Source organism: Trachypithecus francoisi, unplaced genomic scaffold (assembly GCF_009764315.1).
Source record: "Trachypithecus francoisi isolate TF-2019V2 unplaced genomic scaffold, Tfra_2.0 Lachesis_group4, whole genome shotgun sequence".
NCBI classification, from domain to species: Eukaryota; Metazoa; Chordata; class Mammalia; order Primates; family Cercopithecidae; genus Trachypithecus; species Trachypithecus francoisi.
In genome coordinates, this window is record NW_022681469.1 from 144,536,413 (window position 1) to 144,548,536 (window position 12,124).

Below are 12,124 nucleotides of genomic sequence, written 5' to 3' on the forward strand. Positions count from 1 at the left end.
CCCTGGGATGCAAGGCTGGTTCAACATTTGCAAATCAATAAACGTAATCCAGCATATAAACAGAACCAAAGACAAGAACCACATGATTATCTCAATAGATGCAGAAAAGGCTTTTGACAAAATTCAACAGCCCTTCATGCTAAAAACACTCAATAAATTCGGTATTGATGGAACGTACCTCAAAATAATAAGAGCTATTTATGACAAACCCACAGCCAATATCATACTGAATGGGCAAAAACTGGAAAAATTCCCTTTGAAAACTGGCACAAGACAGGGATGCCCTCTCTCACCACTCCTATTCAACATAGTCTTAGAAGTTCTGGCTAGGGCAATCAGGCAAGAGAAAGAAATAAAGGGTATCCAGTTAGGAAAAGAAGAAGTCAAATTGTCCCTGTTTGCAGATGACATGATTGTATATTTAGAAAACCCTATTGTCTCAGCCCAAAATCTCCTTAAGCTGATAAGCAACTTCAGCAAAGTCTCAGGATACAAAATTAATGTGCAAAAATCACAAGCATTCTTATACACCAGTAACAGACAAACAGAGAGCCAAATCAGGAATGAACTTCCATTCACAATTGCTTCAAAGAGAATCAAATACCTAGGAATCCAACTTACAAGGGATGTAAAGGACCTCTTCAAGGAGAACTACAAACCACTGCTCAGTGAAATAAAAGAGGACACTAACAAATGGAAGAACATACCATGCTCATGGATAGGAAGAATCAATATCGTGAAAATGGCCATATTGCCCAAGGTTATTTATAGATTCAATGCCATCCCCATCAAGCTACCAATGAGTTTCTTCACAGAACTGGAAAAAACGGCTTTAAAGTTCATATGGAACCAAAAAAGAGCCCGCATTGCCAAGACAATCCTAAGTCAAAAGAACAAAGCTGGAGGCATCACGCTACCTGACTTCAAACTATACTACAAGGCTACAGTAACCAAAACAGCATGGTACTGGTACCAAAACAGAGATATAGACCAATGGAACAGAACAGAGTCCTCAGAAATAATACCACACATCTACATCCATCTGATCTTTGACAAATCTGAGAGAAACAAGAAATGGGGAAAGGATTCCCTATTTAATAAATGGTGCTGGGAAAATTGGCTAGCCACAAGCAGAAAGCTGAAACTGGATCCTTTCCTTACTCCTTATACGAAGATTAATTCAAGATGGATTAGAGACTTAAATGTTAGACCTAATACCATAAAAACCCTAGAAGAAAATCTAGGTAATACTATTCAGGACATAGGCATGGGCAAGGACTTCATGTCTAAAACACCAAAAGCAACAGCAGCAAAAGCAAAAATTGACAAATGGGATCTAATTAAACTAAAGAGCTTCTGCACATCAAAAGAAACTACCGTCAGAGGGAACAGGCAACCTACAGAATGGGAGAAAATGTTTGCAATCTGCTCATCCGACAAAGGGCTAATATCCAGAATCTACAAAGAACTCCAACAAATATACAAGAAAAAAACAAACAACCCCATCAAAAAGTGGGGAAAGGATATGAACAGACATTTCTCAAAAGAAGACATTCATACAGCCAACAGACACATGAAAAAATGCTCATCATCACTCGCCATCAAAGAAATGCAAATCAAAACCACAATGAGATACCATCTCACACCAGTTAGAATGGCAATCATTAAAAAGTCAGGAAACAACAGGTGTTGGAGAGGATGTGGAGAAATAGGAATACTTTTACACTGTTGGTGGGATTGTAAACTAGTTCAACCATTATGGAAAACAGTATGGCAATTCCTCAAGGATCTAGAACTAGATGTACCATATGACCCAGCCATCCCACTACTGGGTATATACCCAAAGGATTATAAATCATGCTGTTATAAAGACACATGCCCACGTATGTTTATTGCGGCACTATTCACAATAGCAAAGACTTGGAATCAACCCAAATGTCCATCTGTGACAGACTGGATTAAGAAAATGTGGCACATATACACCATGGAATACTATGCAGCCATAAAAAAGGATGAGTTTGTGTCCTTTGTAGGGACATGGGTGCAGCTGGAAACCATCATTCTTAGCAAACTATCACAAGAACAGAAAACCAAACACTGCATGTTCTCACTCATAGGTGGGAACTGAACAATGAGATCACTTGGACTCGGGAAGGGGTACATCACACACCGGGGCCTATCATGGGGAGAGGGGAGGGAGGAGGGATTGCATTGGGAGTTATACCTGATATAAATGATGAATTGATGGGTGCTGACGAGTTGATGGGTGCAGCACACCAACATGGCACAAGTATACATATGTAACAAACCTGCACGTTATGCACATGTACCCTAGAACTTAAAGTATAATAAAAAAAATTAAAAAAAAGAAAAAATAGAGGCTGAAAACTTCCCAAATTTGATTAAAAAATAATAATCTACAGATCCAAGAAGCTTAATGACACCAAGTTGGACAAACAGCAAGACATCCACACCTAGACACATCTTAGATAAATTTTAAAACACAAAGAGAAAATCTTGAAAGCTTCAAGAGAAAAAGCAGCCATCATGTATAAACAATACAATTAATGCTGTCTTCTCATAGGAAACAATGGAGGCCAGAAGGTAATGGAATGACTTATTCGAACTGCTAAAAGAAGACTACCAAACAATAATTATACATCCAGTAAAACTACCCATCAGGAATTAAGGAGAAATGACAACATTCCTAGATAAACAAATACTGAAAGGATATGTTTGTAGCAGATCTGCTTTATAAGAAATACTTCAGGCTAAAAGGAAGTTGCACCAGAAGGTAACTAAACTCCACAGGATGAAAAAAAAATGAGCACTAGAAACAATATATATGTGGATAAATGGAAAATACTCTATAAATTGACTTTTCTCATTTCTTCCCTTAACTTTAAAAAACATAGAATTTTGCAGGCTGGGTGTGGTGGCTCACACCTGTAATCCCAGCACTTTGGGAGGCCGAGGCAGGCGGATCATGAAGTCAGGTCGATACCATCCTGGCTAACACAGTGAAACCCTGTCTCTACTAAAAATACCAAAAAAAAAAAAAAAAATTAGCCGGGCATGGTGGCGGGTGCCTGTAGTCCCGGCTACTTGGGAGGCTGAGGCAGGAGAATGATGTGAATCCGGGAGGTGGAGCTTGCAGTGAGCCGAGATTGCACCACTGCACTCCAACCTGAGTGACAGAGCAAGACTCCATCTCAAAACAAAACAACACAAAACTGTAAGATTGTGTAAAGTAATAACTACAATGCTGTATTCTTACATTAATTACCTCTGCAGACATGATATGTATGGCAATTACAGCTCAAAGGAGTGGTAAGGAAAAGGAGCAAAATTTCTCTCTAAAGTTGATGGTAATAAGTTGTGTATTGACATCTCTAACACAACTACTAAGAAAAAATTTTTTAATATAGTAAAAATGATGAATTAATACAGTGCACTAAAAATATTTACTCAACATTTAAAAAGCAGCAAAGGACAACCAGAAGAACAATAAAAGACATGAGACAAATGGAAAACAGATTTTAAAAACTGATAATCATAAATTCATCCATATCAATAACTATATTAAATGTAAATAAACTAAACACCCCATTCAAAAGCTATAGATTGTCAAACGATAGAAAAGCAAGACCTACCTACCTGCAGTTGGTCCTTGGTATATGTGAGTTTCACATCAGTGGATTCAACCAACTGTGGACAAAAAATATTTTTTTTAAAAATTGTGTCTGTAGTGAACATGTATAGACTTTTTCTTTTTATTACTCCCTAAACAATACAATATAACAATAGCATTTACATGGTATTAGGTATTGCAAGTAATCTAAAGATAATTTGAATTATACGGGAGGATGTCGTAAGTTATAGACAAATGCTTCACTACTTTATATCAGTGACTGAACATCTGCAGATTTTAGTAGTCACAGTAGGTCCTGAAGCAATTCCCCACAAAAACTGAGGGACAACTCAATATGCTATCTATCACCAGGAAATACAGCTTAGATTTAAAGATACAATTGTTGAAATTAAAAAGACAAGAAACATATGCCATGCAAATAATGACCATGAGAGAACAGGAATGGCTATACAAATAACAGGTAAAATAGACTTTAAGACAAAAAAAAATTATAGGAGACAAGGACAGACACTTCACAATGACAAAAGGGTCAACACATCAGGAAGATATACAATTTAAATGCATATGCACTTAAAAACAGCCAAAAAATACACAAAGCAAAAGCAGAATTGAAAGGAGAAAAATGTATTTCAATAATAATGGTTGAAAACTATAATACCCTCTTCAATAACTGATAGAACAACTAGTCAGAAAATAGCAAGAATGTAGAAGACTCGAACAACATTCTCCTCCAGCTCAACTTAACTGACTTTTGTAGAACACCCCACCCACTGACATATTCTTCTCAATTGAATGTGGAACAGTCTTCACCAAATAAAGCATATGCTGGATCACAAAATATTCTCAATAAATCTAAGTGACTGAAATCATATAAAATATATTCTCTACCATAATGGAATTAAATGAGAGATCCACAATAGAAAGAAATCTGGAAAAACCCCAAGTAATTGGAAATTAAGCAACACGTTACCCAATTAACCAGTGGGTCAAAGGAAAAAAAATCATGTGGGAAATTGTAAAATATTTTAAATGGAATTAAGATGAAAACACAACATACCAAAATTTATATGGTGCAGTTCAAACAGAGCTTAAAGGGACATTTACATCTTTAACATGCATACCAGAAAAGAACAATGTCTTAGAGCAATACTGAAGCTTTTAGCTTTCAGATACTAGAAAAAGCAAACTAAAGCTAAAGACAACAGAAGAAACAGCATATATTTTGTGCTAACTAACACTAAACAGGGCATTGAATACTCCTGCAGTACAATCTAGAATGGTATATAGAATAGAAATCAAGAAACATTTTCTTCAGTGGACCAGATAGTAAATAGTTCAGGCTTTCTGAGCCATAAAATCTCTGTAGCAGCTGCTCAACTCTGCAGTTATAGCATGAAAAAAAAACACAGACACTGAGTATGAACGCATATGATTGTATGTCCAAGAAGCTTTATGAACACCGAAATTGGAGTTTTCTATCATTTCTACATGTCAGGAAATAGTATGCTTCTTTTGAGGTTTTTGCAACCATTTAAAAAATGTAAAACCATTCTTAGTTCACAATTGAATACTAACAGTGAGTAGCCCAAATGTGGTCCATTGCCATAGTTTGCTCATCCCTACCTGATTGTTAGAGTCAAAAAAAAAAAAAGAAGAAGAAGAAGAAGAAAGAAAGAAAAAGAAAAAGGAAGAAAGAAACTGTAAGCATTGAGCCCCACTGAGGAAGGGACTGTATCTTTTTAGTTCTACATCTTCAGCCAGTTAATACATGAGATAACAGAGTTTAGGAGAAGTGGTGGCATCCCATAGAATCTCTAGGATGAAAGAGAAGTAGCTGAACTGACTTGCTGGTACAGTTTATAGAAACAGGGTTACTTAGTTCTGGTAAATCTTTAGAAGGAACGAACTAAAGATGAAATCTAACATAGTAAAATTTCATTCATAGTAAGTACCTAATATGTTTATTTTATTTAATCCTCACAACCCTTCCATTTTACAGTATTCCGCCTCAAGATGCCATAAGTATTAAGTGGCCAAAACAGGAATAGAAGAGGCTGCTAGCTTAAGGCTCAGTTCTTTTTCCAGGAAGCTGAAAATAAATGGTGGTCATGAGCTCATCCTCTGCTGTCTCCATGCTGCTGTTCTTAGAACTTCTCTTTCAGTATTAACACATAGAGATCACAGCTTCCAGTTAGGAAAGCATGAGCCTGGATCCCAGCATCAGCCCTGGGTTACTTCTTGCAGATCCTCATCACTGTCACTCAATGTGTTTGAGCCTCAAAATTCCCTGGCTGTGTCATGGCAATGATAATAACTCTACCTATATCCTTGATAATAAGGAAGATCAAGTAAGATAACGTGAGTGAGAGTGTTTTGAAAAGTACGAAATATAATACAAATTGATGGTGGAACTTTTTTGTCCATTCTTAATTGAGTTGGGCCTCATTTTTTTTCCAGAAAGGACACATCTTTATGAATCAATCACTGTGCTTTATAAGCATGTGTCAGCTTTTTCTACATGCGATGCGTGCCTGGATGCAGCCCTTGTTTATGGGCAGACCTCAGTGTGGGAGAGATCTGTATCTGTGGGTATTCAGATAACTAGGACACTCTGTTCTGTTTATAAGTCAATCTTTTACTGATGGGATTTTGACTTTTTCCTCCCAGTAGTGTATTACGGACAATATTTGCTCCTGGCATGACTAAGTATAAAGTTAGAATACTCAGCACCCTCTTCCTAAATTATAGCAGCAATGGTGGTAGAAGACACTCTTTTACAAAAGAGGTATCTGACTTTCTCTGGTTTTGAATCTAATGAACATCAGAATGCTTGAAGTTTAAGGTTAGATACGTATCAAGAAGCTGAATGCTTATCTGGAAACTTTGAACTTTCAGTGCCTATTTGGGTAGAAAATGTCATGATTAAGTTTTGTTGCCTGATTTCCAGAACTTCCTGAATTTGAAGGGGCCAGAAATTCTTTGAAAAAAGAAAAACCACTGTGGAGTCCGACTGCCTCTGATGGCAAATAGAGTGAACCAAACAGAAGTATTCAGGAACCACCTCAGCTTTCCATCTCCACCAAAACCTACTCCATAGATAACCCTGCACTTCCTAGATTTTGAACAATCGGTAGTTGGATGGTAGGGAGCTGCAGGATTTCTGGTTTTCATTTGTACCTGGCAGTTTTATCTTTCTTTGAAGGCGGGATAGTACAGCAGGCCACCACCCAGACCTTCCACTCACAGTCTCAAACTCCTCATCTGAAGATGTGAACAGAGATCGCCATTTTACAAGGTTCTCATGGGAACTGGTGAGCCATTGTACATTTCCTGGCACACCTCAGGCTCTGAAAATGCCCATCTCCCTCCCCTTCCTCTTCTGCCTTCCACTGGGGGGACTTGTTCTGATAATGGGACTGCCCTCCCCCCACAAAAAAAATAGGCTATATAATCCACCATGTGTGTTATTGCACCATATGATGAAGAACTAAACAGACAACCTGTGAATTTCTATTGAGAGCTTGCACCCCAAGATGGAATCAAGGGTTGAGCAGGCCACGCAGGAGGAGAGAGACTACGCTCACCACACCACTTCTCTCTGGAATAGAGAGAAGGCTCCAAAGAGGTCACTTCCATCTGCTTGATTAACCTTGCTTTAAGCCAATTAACAACTTTTTCTTTGAACATTTCCAAGAATAATTGTGATTATTCCTGACTACAACATATTGATTTAAAAGCACAATGGGAAAAGGGGAAGAAAATGTCCCTCCCACCTCTGTCTCTTGCCTTTACTAGATTAGGCGAGTGAGCACAGTAGTGAGTCATCACTGGACTTGATTCTCATTCAGTAGCCTCAAACCCAGTGAAGTTGGACAAAACAGGAAATGATCTGAAAGAGAAGATCTACAGGGGCCAATATGAAATGGCAGGATGCTCTCCTCCCAGAGGAACTCTGTGTTAAGCTGTGGAAGTTCACTGGATAATTGCCAACTCAGGATATTTCAGAATAGCAAACCTGATACTTCTTTTTCAATCTGAAAATCCAGTAAGAAATGTTTTCTTACACAATTGTTTTATATTATCTTTATCCTTTTCACTTCTCTCTATCCTAAAGGCCTATTAAATTTGAATTAATCTCTCCTTTGATACAGTTTTTCTCTTACTATCTGGTCTACAAGAATTTAAGGCATAGACTATGTATATCTTTGTTCACCATTGCATCGTTGGTGCTGGCATAGTTCCCGGCATAGTGGAGAAACAAAATCACTATATAATGCATTTTTTACTGTGGATTAAAGCCAAAAAGATTGTAAGTGCTTGAAGAAAAATATATCTCTTTTGCTTCATATGCATCCCCCTTTACAAGGCTGAGCATCTCGCCTTCCACATAACAAGTATTTATTATCAAATGAATGAATGAATGAACAAAAGTATTAAACATTTATTGAGAACCTTCTGGAGAGCAAGCTAAAGAGAAAAGTAATAGAAGACAGGTTCCCTGTCCTTTATGAGGATAAAATTTAGTTGAGAAGGGATGCCATAGATAAAGAGAGTTAGATAACATTGTCAAGTAAATTTAAGTTACTTATGATGTGTGCAGACATGGAACATGCAAGAAAATTGACTAAAGACATAATCACAGGCAGTTAGGAATGCCCTCTGGGAAATGCAAAGACTGGAAGTAGCTCTTACAAGAAGGACTGTAGAAAATGGAAGATGTAGGTAAGGAAACTAACATGTTGCCATGTGTTTGATGTGTGTTTTCTTATTTCATCTTCACATGTCATCAAAGAGGGGGAAAAATAAGAGCCCATGCATAGTAAATAGTGGGTCAGGATCTGAATCCAAAGCTATCTGACTCTCCAAAGGATATTTTCATTCTGCATGGGAATACCTCTCACCTGAAAACAGGAAGAAGGAATTAAATGAAGGGAGAATGGCATGGGAAAGGACCTGGAATTGGGGTACATTCTTGGTTGCAATTGAAGCTGAAATGTTAAGATGGAGTGGAGTTTGTTTCCAGGGAGGCAATGCTAGAAACATAGAAGCCAGATGAAGGCAACAGTCAAAAGCACGCTCTGTAGCTTGGACTTTGTTCTGTGATTTGAATGGGGAACTTTTTAAAGATGTTAAAAGGTAATAAGTATTCCAGGAAAATTAGTCAAGCTCTTATATAAGGCAAAGTAAAAGGGGAGGACTCAGAGGCAGAGAATGAGAGCTATTGCAAGCACCCAGAGGAATGATGCTAACAGACTTAGGTAAAGCGAAGACCAGTAAACTGCCTTTACTGGTCTTCACCTCATCTGCTCTGGTGGACTCCACCGGCTATTCTTGCTGCCTCAAGTGTGTGGTCTGCACCACCCAACACTTGTGACTTTCCTGTTATTCTTTGCCCCTGTGCAATGCTCCCTTGCTCCTAAGAGTCTAGGCTCTTTGCTGGGGAAGATCATCACAGCTTATCTTCCTGAAGAAACAAGAGACTTTTGCCTCCCACCCTGACTTCCCTGACTTTCATTCATTCATTCATTCAGTCAGTCTCTTAAGTACTCTCAAGTATCTCAGGAAATAACAGCAAAGGAACAGGACAGGTACAATGCTTTTTCTAATGGCACCTACTTTCTAGTGGGGAAGAGAGATAGTTAAGAGGAAAAAAATGAATATTGTTAGAAAGGAACAGCATCATGAAGAACCATCAGGACAATGGGGTGAAGGGTCAGGCAGAGGGACGGGTGATGTGCGAGGCTGAGTGGACAGGGAAGGCCTTAGGAGGGCAGAACAGGACCACAAGCCCAGGCAGCAGAACAGGGAGGCAGCCTGGCTCAGGGAGAGTCTGCAGAGAGGACAGAGAGGTCTGATGATGCAGGGTCTGTATTGAATGAGGGAAGGAAAACCTGAATGAGAGAGACACTAGGAAAATAGGTTCTGTTGTAGGTTCTGTGTGTCTTTGAACATGGGGGTAAGGAAGAACTTCAGGGTGATTTCAGATTTGTGAGTCTCTAGGACTAAGAGGTGACAAGGAGAGGTGAGGGCTTTGGCTGAGGGGGAAGGGGAAGTTTTAGGTTTTATGAAAAAGAGCAGTAGGAGATAGAGGTAGCCCATGACTCATTTGCGGCTTGAGACCTCTTTCTTATAAGAGCAAAACTATTTTCTTTCATACCATTGTGGAATTTCCGAAGCTGGAATTGCTGACTACATCACAGAACTCATTTGCTCAGCTGAGAATGTTGTGTGCCTTGGGAAAGGTGGTCACACCTACCTCTACCTACAACGTGTGAATGTGGAGTGTGCAAAAATGCCAAAGGGGCAGGACTCCAGGCATTTTTCTATCAAAACACATTTCACTAGTTTTAAATTTGGTTATGAATAGCTCTCCCAATTTTGAAATTGTTTTAAAGTTGGCTCACAATTAAAAAAAAAAAAACAGCCACGTTAAGAATGAAATCAGGGAGCATGAAATATAAAGGAATGAAGACGGTAGAAACTGTAAAGAAAAACCTCTGTTGAGAGTTGAGGGATGGAAGATAACATACACAGAAGCTTAGAAACTGATTGAGATCTTGACTCTGAGCTTCCTTGGCTTCTCTAAGTCAGGACAAAAAAGGAAAACTCCAGGCTGCAGGATTCACAGTCTGGTCACAGTGAATCTTACTGCTTTTCAGGAAAAATCACATTCCTTGGCCCTGTGCTTTAGAAGGGTATATTTGCATAGGATGCAAAGTTATTAATAACATCTCTGATTTTTAAAAAGTGGCCACAATAACAATTATTCCATGTGACTGTTTCTTTCAACAATCCTTAGTGGAAAATCTGAGTCTGAAAAGCTTTATGGCATCTTGAGGGGCAGAGAATTGGGTCCAGGTATGTACATTTCTGGAGGTCAGGCTTAGTCATGGGATAAAGATTGGATAATCTTGATGAAGAGCCCATCACTACAGCCTACGGTATCCTGGGTAAGTCGCATCTTTGAAGGTGGTGGGTCTTGCCTAGCAGACAGGCACTCTACCTGTGGCCTGAGGGAGAGGCTTTTGCTCTGGTCAGAGAGGGTGTTAAGTTGGGAGGGTCACAGAGCTGGGCTTGTGCTGGAGAACAGGGCAGGCGGAGTAGAGGGCAGGGCTGCACTGCCTTTACTGGTCTTCATCTCCTCCGCCCTTGTGGACTCCACCGACTCTTCTTGCTGCCGCAAGTGTGTGGTCTGCACCACCCAACACTTATGACTTTCCTGTTATTCTTTGCCCCTGTGCAATGCTCCCTTGCTCCTGAGAGTCTAGGCTCTTTGCTGGGGAAGATCATCACAGCTCATCTTCCTGGAGAAACAAGAGACTTTTGCCTCCCACCCTGACTTCCTAGTATGTCAGCTTGGATAAGTGCTTCAGATGGGGGTGAATGCCACTTTACACTTTGAAATCAGGAATGTCTGTTCTCACGCTGACCCGGAGCCGCAAGGCCACCTGTGGCACCCCTTCTCCATGTCCAGGTGACTCTTCTGAGTCGTCTCTACCCCGGGCACTTCTGCAGTCCTGCCCCTTCACCTTCATTGCCTTGGCTCGTCCTATTGTAATTTTAAAAAAAGAAGAAAAATCAAAAGCTGGTAATCGGGAGCCTTCCCTGTAAAAAACACAGCTTATTTCTATCATTAGCAACCTGTGCTGCAACACAGCCCCTGACAGGTGCATTTCAGGAGCAATTAGGAATGGCTGGGTGCATTTACATAACATTAAAATCACCGTCTACGTATGCAAAATAAAATGAATCTCTTCCCATTGCTCTCACAGGCACTGGCCTGAGATAGATTTCTGTCTGCTTTTGCATTTTAGCCACATGGATTTATTTGATCTGCCCATTATTTGCTTTCCTGGTAACGGGAGGTTTCCCTCCACTCTAACTGCCTGGCCAGGAGCAGCAGGCTGGGCAAACCACTCCGGGAAGAGGGGGTGAGGCAGGGCCGCGGCCTATCTCATCTCCCCTCCCCAGCATGCCTTGCAGCTGCAGGAAGCCACCCACTCATATTACAGAAACCACAGGCTCCTGTGGGTTCTGAGAGCCTCTGTCCTGGGTGTGCTTTGTAACATGCACACAGTTTAATGTCTTGTTAGTCACCTTCTTTTACATTGCTCAACTGGAACTGGGAAGGAGCACCAATTACTGTGAACCACGCATGGTTTGATCTTCAGTCTTCCCCTTCCCTCAAGAACAGCCATTCTGGTAGCAATGACCCACTGCTGCATGATGGGGTTCTAGCTCAGCTGGTGGGTAGAAAGAGAGAGACTGTTTCTTGTTATGAACACCTTCCCACCGCACGACAACGGGCTCTAAGCAAAACCAAGATGTTTTTAGCTGCCACCTGTCATATCAGAACCCAGGATGCTTCACTATGGAATGAGGAAGAAAAGGCCACCTAGCTGGAACCACGATTGAGAGTTGCTTCTCTCCTACTCCTGTGTCCCTACAGTCTCTCCTTCCATCCAGAGCCCC